At 46.9% G+C, this 9,573-nt stretch overlaps 1 long non-coding RNA gene across 1 annotated transcript; it reads left to right on the top strand.

The window, feature by feature from the left end:
• Positions 1 to 806: 806 nt before the first annotated feature.
• Positions 807 to 7,715, top strand: LOC125401192 (uncharacterized). Its single transcript, XR_015002791.2, has 3 exons — positions 807 to 1,263; positions 4,092 to 4,340; positions 4,933 to 7,715. It is a non-coding gene; the product is annotated as an uncharacterized LOC125401192 (long non-coding RNA).
• The last annotated feature ends 1,858 nt before the right edge of the window (positions 7,716 to 9,573 follow it).

The following is a 9,573-nucleotide window of genomic DNA, read 5'->3' as shown; positions in this document are numbered from 1 at the left end:
CTCTCTGGAGGCCCCGAAAGATATGTATCCTGGCCCCATGCAAGTTTGATTTAGAGATAAGCGCTGGTCTGGAGCCAGAAGGAGCTGGGTTGCTTAGCATGAATCCCCAGCTTTCCCTGGCCTTGATCTCCCCCCTTTCCTTCCCATGCCCCTCACTGCCATTGCAACATCACGTTGCTGCCCAGGTTCAGGAAGTACTGGCATGTTCCTCTGGGTGACCTTTGGGTTTGGGGTCCCCATCCTTGATGTATCTTGATGAAGGCAGAGGTATAATTTCCTTCCTCTGTGGAAGAGGCCTTGTGGCAGGTAAGCATCTGGATTTCATATTCCTCTGAAATTTGACTGAACCCAGCTTTGATCTGCCCATGCCAGGACTGGAAAGGGCACTGCACATTCATAGATCTACCCCCAGAAAGGCTTCCCTGACCATGTGGGGATCCAAAGGCATTTTTGTCTCTCAGCCCTGATGACTGCCGTGTGCAGTAAGTTGTTTTTATGGGGGCTGGACAGACTGGGCTTCTTCATTGACAGGCTTTAGTATCAGATCCGTATCTTAGTCATTTAAAGACAATCTTTGGCATCAAGAACCACAGTTGCCCCACAGTGGGTGCTCAGTGATGCTTATTATAAAATGGGTAGAGAGGATGAGAGAGACGGAGAGGGAGGAAAAGGGGGATTTTTGGCTAACTCGTGTTTGTTAACCATGTGAACGAGGGATGCATACAGATACACGAAGAACAGGAGGGAATCACAGGATGCAAAGCACACACGTGTTGTTTTGGTTTTGTTTTGCTTTTGTCTTTTTTTCACCCAGAATATCTAATTAGTCTTTCAGAGGTGCTATTTAGGGCTACACACAGAAACTTCGTGGACAAATGATAATTTCATTTTATTCTTTCTTTGTTTTGTTTCGGTTTTTTTTGAGCTAGTTTCTCTGTATCTCTGGCTGTCCTTGAACTTGCTCTGTAGACCGGGCTGGCCCCGAGCACAGAGTTCCATCTGCCTCTGCCTCCAGACTGCTGGGATTAAAGGCATGTATCACCGCCCGACTTTTATTCTTGTCTCTCTTCAGTATTATAGCGGCATGATGGTTCATCTTCATTGTCAGCCTGGCTGGATCCACAACACTTAGATGATCGATGGGGCTCTCCTGTAGATGTATCCGTGAAGGTGTTTCTAGGAGAGGGGTGACTCAGAATCAAAGAGAACAAAGAGAAAGTCCCCTCCCATCAGTGAGCCGCTCAGCATGCTCCTTGTCACTAGGTAAGCTGCCCCTCTCTGTGAACTGAACCCTTTGAACATGTGAACACCAAATAAACCCCTCCCCCTGAGGTTGCTCAGTCAGGCATTTGCTTACAACAATGAGAAAAGCAACACGTGCCCTTTTAGATGTTATGCTTTTCTTTAATAAATATTGATAGAAGCTACAATTTTATATTCTTAAATAGATATTTTATTACTAAAATACTAAAGTACTTTAATGTTGAAGGCATTAAAGGTGCATAAAATCAAGTAGGTAAACTTTTGAAAAGGTATTTTGTGATTAAACACTTTATTATAGTCATATTATATATAAAAACGTATCACTTTTAAATCTACCACCTCACTGAAAGTTCACCGCAACCAGTCAATATGGACAATATTTTTTTCTTATTTTACAAAATGGGTACAATTCTAAGAAAATCTCAAGTTACAAGGAGACATTTGCTATAATGTATGAAAACTGTAAGGGTATGAAAGGTGAGGTTGAAAATGGCCCTGGAGGGAAAGAGGAAATAGAGTGCACAAAATCTAAAATCACAAGAGGAAGGGTCAGCACAAAACAATAACCCCTCCCAGGCATCCCAAGCAAGCCCAGGACTGTGCTGCCGACGGAGCAGATGAGTAAATACAATGATGTTATTACCAGTAAGAGTTTGTCTCTTGGCTTTCGCTGGGTAATTCCCAATTCCTTGAAACTAGCACATGCAAAAGGACAACCAAGTATTTGTTATAGCACCTTGAGAAAAAGGAAAACAAGCAGAGCCCAAGCCTATGGGGCCACATGGAGAGTTAGAACTACCAAATATATCCCTTTCCCCATGGGACTGGGCCCCACCATCCCATGCTGCCCGTCTGTCTTCCAGTGTTCAGAACAGCAAGGCTGAAAGAGACCTTGGGCAAGAGATTTCTGGATACAGCAAGCTGTTGCACAAGATGCTTGGCCAAGCCTTTGGGTGTTCTCTCTGGCTTGTGCTGCAGGACACAGGTATTGCACAGGCGACACCCGCACAGATAAGGAGAGATTTACGTAGTTCCCCGTCCGGCTTGCACATATTCCCACTTGACCCAACGCTCAGGTCAAGAAACTGCTCCCTGGTAGGAGAAGTTCAAAAACAGTGACTGTCTCTCCACCATCCTGGGTTCCATGGCTGCAACTTACTATGGTCGTGGACAGCTAGGATACAGACATGGTTCCGAGTGGTTAAGCAATATGGGCAGGGCTCAGGAGAATGGGTTCGGAGGCACAGAGACCCGTATCCAGTTTCCTCCTGTTTTCTGCAGATTTGTGAGAATAATTTCAGCTAACAATTAGCTTTTATATCTGGAAAACCACAGCCTGATAGTGTTTATTTCACAGGGCAGCTATGAAAATGAAATAAGGTCATACACCTCGGTGGAAAAGCCTCAGTTCTGTGCTTAAGTCTCTGCTTGTTTAATGCGGGGTATGTGTGAAGACACACTGCTCCAAAGCAAGGTGACTTCCACGTCCTGAAGGGCCATTTATTTGCCACTCGTCGTTAAGAAGAGGACATGGGCAAACCCAGGCAGCAGCTAGCATCACACTGCTCAGGCCTCATTTTCCCACGTGCAAAGAGAACTGGCTGGGAGTATTGGGCATCCCTTGCCTTTCGAAGGGGCCAGCCCACAACCAGCATGCAGAAGAAAGTGAAGAAACATGTCAACTCTGCTCCAAGGAAGCACAGTGGGGAAATGTCTAACCGGCACACTCAGGCAGGGAGAGAGCGCCATGAGAAAACGGAGGTGACAAGGATGCACCGCAGAGTGGGGGCAGCCTCCACGGAGCCCTGCACAGCTGCCCCTATCAGGGAGCACTCAGTATGGGAAGAGAGCACCCTCCACAATGAGTATTTGAAAGTCATGATGAAGCGTTTATTCTTTGCAAGCCAAAGGTCACAGTGTCCCCCTATCCTCTTCCTGAATTCATTTCACTGAGAAAAACAGAGTTAATAATGTCAGTCAGTTCTTAAGAATAGATGTTTTCAATATTGTCCCCAGAGAGAGGGGTTGAAACTTTAGAAGCCATTTGTAAATGTGGCTGTTCTGCCTGGGTTTGCCAAGACGGTATACAACCTGCTGGACTTTCAGATTGGAAACCCTGGTTCTACCCGGAAACTTGCCATTTATGATCCATGTATTCACCAACACATACTTAGACTTCTTCATGTGTGAAATATCTGATTCTTACAATAATTTAGTTAGAAGAGACAACTAAAATGCCACAAGATCTAAAGCATATATGTGTGTGTATACATGCATACATACATGCACACACACATGAACACATACATGCATATATGCATGCATAGTGAGTTTTAAAAGGTAGTATAGTGAGTAATATAAAGATCTACCTTTGTGCACTTGCTTTTCCCCTGTAGCAGGAAACCACCTTAAATTTCTGTTTTAAAGCCTCTCTAAGACTCTGCTAAAATGTTTGAAAATATTTAGTTCCTGAAAATTAGATACTAGTGATTTTAGAGGACATTATCACCCAAGAACTGTGAAGCAAGTCAAGTTATAACTCATAGCCGTGAGGGCCCCTTGGCTATGGTTATGTTTCTCAGATTGACTCACAGCAGACTAGAAGGCCAGCACCTATCTTTTGTGCTATCAATCTTTTCCTTCAAAAAAGAAAAGAAAAACTTTTCTTTTTCTTTCCTTTTGCAGTGCTGAATGTCAAAGCTGGAGCTTGTGCCTGCTAGGGAAGCACTCTGCCACCGAGTTACGGGCTTCGCCGTTAGAAAGCTATTTCTTGATCAAAGAATAACGTCTCACAGATACTCTGTTTCTGTTTGTCTGTTTTAATACAGGGGCTTTCATGCTGGGCAGTTGCTCCACCACTGAGCTATACCATCAACCTCATTCCAGCCACTGTTTCCAGGGAGTCCACATTAACACCCTTCCTGTCCATGAAGAGAGCAGCAGGCAGCCTCCAGTGTTAATGTAGCATGATCTGGTGGAGCAGCTCAGAGCCGAGGTGGGGAAAGACCAACGGCTTCCTGGAAATGAATCTGCTTTCTTATGACAAGCAACCTAAGCTGAGAGATCCAGAGTCTAGGGTGAGAACCATGAATGCAGTAGACAGCTGACAGAGGTACCCTTCGGTACCTGAGTGTAAGATCATGTTTTCTAGTTATCTCTCAGCTAAAACCTGGCTTTTGTGAGAAACTCCTGACTAAACTTACAAAGGCCTTTGAGAGATGATTCCCATCTCCGAAGTAATTTCGTGGCATCTTTCTCAGTTCCCCCTTTCAATTCCCTTCTTTCCCCAGCCCTGACACATCTGATCCCCTAGTTAACTCTCATTGGTTTACTGTCACTTTAAAATCCCTCCAATCCCACCCATCCCCGTATCCCACTGCCTAGAGCAAGCAAGGGTCATCTCTCCCTGGACCACAGGTCTTCCACCCTGTCTTTTTGCTTTATTATTTTTACCCCTGTGGGTCCTTTACCGTGTAATTTTGGCCTTAAAAAATCTCTCCATATCAACAGGCTCTCAGGACCTTTATGGTTCTTGCTCGTCTTAAGGATGAGATCCAAAGTTTCTCAGAGCAGGCCTGGAGACCCCACCTGGTCCAGACCCGCCTAGTTTCTTTGTCTAGAATCTCCATGTCTGCTCACTCCTAGACCTTTCTCTTTGCTTCCTCACAGGCTCTTCCCTCTGCCTGGAATAGCTGCTCTTCATGTTCAGGCCTTACACAAGTATCACTTCCTCAGAGCACAGCCCTCTGACCGCACCCCATGGCTCCAACGCACCCATCTCCAGTTTGCTGTCGGTATCGATGGGAAAGAAAATACCTGCACCCACGTTTTCTCCTTGCTTCTATTCTGTACCTGGCCATGCTCCTCTCCTTGAAGTCTAAGAATCCCTGTGAAGGCCTGGTCAATGTTTCCAACCACAGCCAAAGGGAGGCCATCAGGAAGTGTGGTGTGACACCTGCAGAATTCTCTTTTTTTCTGCCCCTCTCCTCTGAGCTACAAGATATATCTTATTGCTATTTGGTTTGGTTTTCTTCTCCAGATGTCTAGCTCGGCCTACCCCTGGATCTCCATTCTCTTCCCACAGCTGCCTTGCTGCATGGCCTTTGTCAAGCATCAGCTTCCATGAGGTACTGAGCTACTTCGGCTTCTATGTGGGATCACTTCTAAGCTCGTACCCCAGAAGGGTGCGGCCAAGGCTGCTATGGGTTCCTCCGAAGTCCTTGCTTGGGGTCCCTCACTAGCATTTCTTTCTCCATACACATGGCTTTTTGTCAGAGGGACACTGGCAGTTCCTTGTTAGTCCTTCCCCCAAGTCTGGGAGAGACCTGGTGCTGACATGAACCCTAAGGGTCCAGAGAGGCAGAAAGAGCAGGCCATTTCCAGAGCACCCTCGTATTCTCTTTGAGAATCACAGACACGGTCAGGCTAACCAGACACTGGAATGGGAAGGGTACTGTGGATGGTGGTGTGGTGGGAGTCCCTTGAGAGCGGGAGGCTGGGGAGTGGCAACGATCTAATTGTGTCCTAGGCTCATGTAGGTCCGGCAGAAGGATGCTCGGAATGTCTCTCCCTTAAATTTCTACCCCCCCGTCCCTCTTGGGATGCTCTGCTACAGCTCGGGTGGGTTATACTGTAGGCCCATCCTTCCTGCGCCACAGTCTGGGCTCCTTCCACAAGCTAGCTCATATTCTCCAATTTAATTTCTCACCTTTCTTTTTTTCACACACTCCACATTGCTGTGACCTCAGCCAAGTTCTGTGATAGGCCACAAAGATTCTGGTTGGCCAGGCTGTTCCACTGCCTGGAATAACCTCACTTTCCTCCCTGGTAGGCACACGTGAGTCACACATAGCTTCAAAACATGGCTTAAATGTCAATGTGGCTTTGAACTCATCTGCCCCTCTTCCTGACTTACCCTCCTCCCTCATCCACAGCTCACTTTGAACTCCTGTCCACAGGGTGAAATCTTAGGGTTGACAGTACCACCGAGCATATCCGTGCATCAGTACAGTGGTAAACAAAGGCACGTTGAGCTCCCAGAGAGCAGAGGTTGTCTTTGTTCCCTGTGGATCTCTGTTCCTGGTGTAGCTGGAGTCGGCGTGCAGATGTTCAAAACCTACCATCCCAGTAGGATTGTTTGGGATCTTTGTTTCCATCACGGAGGAACTGTGAACGCCTTGAAGCTGATGGTGTGACAATGAGGGCTTTTACAGAATAGCGGGAGATGCAAGAATGTCACAGAGCTAACTGCAAAATCCCTCCGTTTCTGTCTTTAGAAGAGTCACTTGTCTGTTAGAGCCAGTTACTACTGCCACCTGGTGTCCATTTACCTCATTTGCAGGTTGGGCTCTTAGGTTAAACGCTCTGCAGTTTTTCTTGTTGCAATGACTAGTTTGGAAATACTACCCCCGATTTTTACCCATTCACAATGGCGGAAAAATAAAGTCATTTTGAGGAGATCTCTTATTTGCCTTCCTAGTTTCTACTCCAACCTAGAGATCACAGGACATGGAGGTAGCTTGGGGCTGAGGAGGAACAGCCTGCTTCTGCAGCACCCTCAGGAACCACCAGGCTGTCTGCATCTGTAGACCTGTGGACAGAGCAGAGATGGGCCGTTTTTAGGCTGCCCACAGTGCATCGCCCTTCTTCCCAAGGTCATAAAACAGTTGGGTTAAGAATGGCCAGCAGGACCCTATAGTGCTCAGCCCAGGATTCTAATCAGGCATGCCATTGGCAGAGGCCCGCATGAAAACCCGTGCCAGTGTGTACTAGAGAGCAAGTCCAGCCACCCAGTGACACTGTTTATCTGTCCCTATAACTTCCTTCACAACAGTGAACAAGAGGATGATCAGCAACTGCCATTTTCTGGGACTTCTCCTTACTGCCACCATTATTCTAGAAAACAATGGTGACTCCTTGCTCTTTGATCTTCACATTGGCAACTGAGACTCTTGAGTGGAGGAATTAAGTTCCTCTCCTTAGCCAAGCCCCTGTCAGCAGCCTGGGCAGACTGTCTGGAAGGGCAGCCGACAGGAAGTCGTCGATGTTTCTTCGGGGCTTGGATGTGTCTTCGCCAGGAAACCGTCCTCTCCGGACTGCAGCTTTCAGCCTGGGAGCCTTCTTTCTCTCCTCAGCAGACCACAGTCAGGTGGACGTGGAAGACACCAGATAAGCCTAGCAAAGCTGAATACAGCTGCACCTCGTAAAGACCTTCGTTCTGTCTGTGAACAAGTTGTATGAAGCATGGCTGCAGACAGAATCTATGTATTGGGAATTGCTGGCATGAATAAAAGAGTCTTTCTAGCACTGACCATAATGGCACCTTGGGTAAAGGCTTGTGCTACCAATCCTGACAGCTTGAGGTTGGCCCCTGGGACCCATGTAGGAGAAGGATGAATCAGTTCCCAAAAGTTGTCCTCAGACTTCCCTGTGTATGCACGCCCATGGACACACACACCCCACAAATGACAAGAACAGGAATTTGAAAACAGAGTCTGTTTACAGGAATATTTTCTGAGAAAGGCAGGAGTCTGTTGGTACAAAGGGTTGGCTCACTGAAGCCCCAGGCTGAAGATCAGAAAGAAGAGATGAAAGAAGGTCTAGGCTAGTTCTGAAGGGACCTTTCTCTGAGATACAAATCTTGTCCTGAGACCCCACTTTCCTATCCACAGCCCAGTGGCTGCTTCTGCAGGTCACATGGGAGATCCATCCTTCCATCCTTCCTTCCTTCCTTCCTTCCTTCCTTCCTTCCTTCCTTCCTTCCTTCCTTCCTTCTTTCCTTCTTTTCTTCCACCCCTCCTTTCCCTGTTTTTTCCTCTCTCCAGCCTTCCTCTCTTGCCTCCTCCCTTTCCCCAACAGAGTCATGAGAACTTTACTGGATAAGTGGGTGGAAGGTTCATGATTTTTTGTGCAGGGACATGACTTCTTGTGTGGGACACTTTGGGTTCTTTAGAATTTTGTTTCTATTTGACTTATTTCCAGAAAGAGGAATATGCCATTGTATTGGTCAGGTCTGCATGGCCTGGGTACTTTGGAACGGAGGACCACCCTCCTAGTCCTCTACTCCTAGGCATGTACTTTTCTACTTTCCGTACTTTTCTTCCTTTTTTTTAAAATTTCATTTTTCCATCCAATTATTTACACTTCCTTCCCTTCTCCTAATCCCCTCCTGCTCCCCTATACCCCCTCCTCCCTCTCCCACCTTGCTGGAGAGAGGGCAGGGAACCCTGCCTTGTGAGAAGTCCAAGGCCCTCCCCACTACATCCAGGTCTAGGGAGCTGTGCATCTATATAGACTAGGGTCCCAAAAAGTCAGAATATACCGTAAAAACAAGTCCCAGTGCTATTACCAATGCCTTCTCATTCAGCCCCCATTGTCAGCCACAATCAGAGAGTCCGGTTTGATCACATGCTCGTTCAGACTCGGTCCAGCTGGATTTGGTGAGCTCCCATTAGAACAGGCACACTGCCTCATTTGGTGGACCAACCCCTCATGGTCCTGACTTCCTTGCTCATCTTCTCCCTCCTTCTGCTCTTCAGCTGGACCTTGGGAGCCCAGCCCGTTGCTATGATGAGGGTCTCTGTCTCTATCTACATCTGTCACCGGACGAAGATTCTATGGTGATATTCAAGATAATCATTAGTGTGATAGTGGGGCAAGGACAGTTCAGGCACCCTCTCCTCTGCCATCCAAGAACCTAGCTGGGGACATCTCCGTGGACAACTGGGATCCCCTCTAGAGCCAAGTCTCTTGCCAACCCTAAAATGGATTCCTTAATGTAGGTATCTTCTTCCCTGCTCCTATATCCGCCCTTCCTCCATCTCCACTCTCCCACTCCCCCAAACTCTTGCCAGTCCTTCCTTTCTCCCTTCCCTTTCCCCCTTTCCCCTTTCCCCCAACCTCACTTTTACTCCTCCCCCCCATGCTCATAACTTTTGCCCTGCAATCTTGTTTGCTTCCAATTTCCAGGAGGATCTATATATGTTTTTCTTTGGGTTTGCTTGTTATTTGGTTTCTCTGACATTTCTTCCATTTGATCAACATTTATCCTCTCATCATCAAAAGGATGAGAGTAATGACTTAGGGTAAGGTTGAGAAATACAAGGAAATAAAAAAAGTCTTTTATTCAGTCTGTTCCAGGTATGACTGGAGTGATTGTGTGGGGATCAAGATTAACAGGGCTACTCGGGTTTCTCCCAAGGTTTTGTTTCCTATGGGAAGCTTGCAGGAATAAGCTGATGATCCAGGGTTGGGTTTACAATTCAGAAATGGTGTGTGTCCACGTGTCAGTCCCTAGCTGCCCTCTCTTCC

Source organism: Myodes glareolus, chromosome 8 (genome assembly GCF_982192425.1).
Source record: "Myodes glareolus chromosome 8, mMyoGla1.1, whole genome shotgun sequence".
Lineage (NCBI taxonomy): Eukaryota > Metazoa > Chordata > Mammalia > Rodentia > Cricetidae > Myodes > Myodes glareolus.
Note: the sequence above shows the minus strand (reverse complement) of the source record. Positions and strands in the feature narration are given on the sequence as shown.